The sequence below is a fragment of the Myotis brandtii genome, unplaced genomic scaffold (genome assembly GCF_000412655.1).
Source record: "Myotis brandtii unplaced genomic scaffold, ASM41265v1 scaffold125, whole genome shotgun sequence".
NCBI classification, from domain to species: domain Eukaryota; kingdom Metazoa; phylum Chordata; class Mammalia; order Chiroptera; family Vespertilionidae; genus Myotis; species Myotis brandtii.
In genome coordinates this window covers 1,544,666-1,545,770 of record NW_005354385.1, presented here as the reverse complement: position 1 = coordinate 1,545,770, position 1,105 = coordinate 1,544,666, and the positions used below count along the sequence as shown (strand labels likewise).

General features: G+C 33.0%; 1 long non-coding RNA gene across 1 annotated transcript in view; it reads left to right on the top strand.

Annotated features, from left to right (window-relative positions):
• The window catches only part of LOC106724939, a 10,255-nt gene extending 9,444 nt beyond the window's left edge, over positions 1–811 (top strand). Inside the window, exon 3 of the long non-coding RNA XR_001360764.1 lies at positions 778–811. This is a non-coding gene — a long non-coding RNA (uncharacterized LOC106724939). The remainder of the gene's footprint in view (positions 1–777) is intronic.
• Positions 812–1,105: the final 294 nt, after the last annotated feature.

The following is a 1,105-nucleotide window of genomic DNA, read 5'->3' as shown; positions in this document are numbered from 1 at the left end:
TATATATATTTAACCAGTTAATTGTTAAGCACATGTAAAAAATATCTCACCTATAGCCCAGCCAGCGTGGCTCAGTGATTGAGCATCCATCTATGAACCAGGAGGTCATGGTTCCATTCCTGGTCAGGCTATATTGCCAGGTTGCTGGCCCAATCCCCAGGAGGGGGCATGCAGAAGGCAGCTGATCAATGATTCTCATCATTGGTGTTTCTCTCTCTCCCTTTCCCTTCCTTTCTGAAATCAACAAAATATATATATTTAAAAATATCTCACCTGTATAAGAAATATCGCCTACTGAAAAAACAAAATAGTTATTTCAAAAGAGTAAATATGAAAACAAGTTTGACAGACCTGTGATGAGACCTTAGTGCTATTTTAATTTTAGGTCATTTTATAAATATAATTAACGTGTTTTAATTCATGAGTTCCAAATAATGACCTCTCTTTTTTATTAAGATAAGGCAAACTAGTAATACATTACACACACACATGTACACACACAAAATTATTGCTGAAAGCAATTTTACTATTTATATATTTTGAAGAGAAGAGCCTGGGTTCCTCACTCAAAGACTATATACTCTTAGTTGATACTTAATTCTAACAAAATTGATTCCTGCTACCCAAGATCACATTAAGGAGGGGAGATACTTTTATCAGCTGCAGAAATGGCACTGAAAACTAAGATATTTCAATATGGTGAGAAAGAAGAGATGAATAAGACAAGAAAATAAGCCAAGAACAGCAGTTTCATATCTTTAAAGCTGAACAGTTCAGTGTGATTTTATGGAGGCAAATGGCCCTTTACATTTTGATAGGCTCTGGGGTCTTCATGTTACTATAGTTCAGTTGAATAATTGGTTACTGATATATACCTAGGGCACCAATAACAGATTGAAATACATTCAATATTTTTTAGTAAAAATAGGAGATTTGTGCTGAATATCTGTGGCTTAGTGTTCTTCTCATTTAAATGACCATTGAGAAGATAAGTGAGTTTTATATTTTGGTATAATTTTAATTTCAAATGCTTATTTTTGCTTTTATGCTTAAAAATATACATTCCATTATCTAGAATTTGTCATTATGAAAGCATATGTTTTGG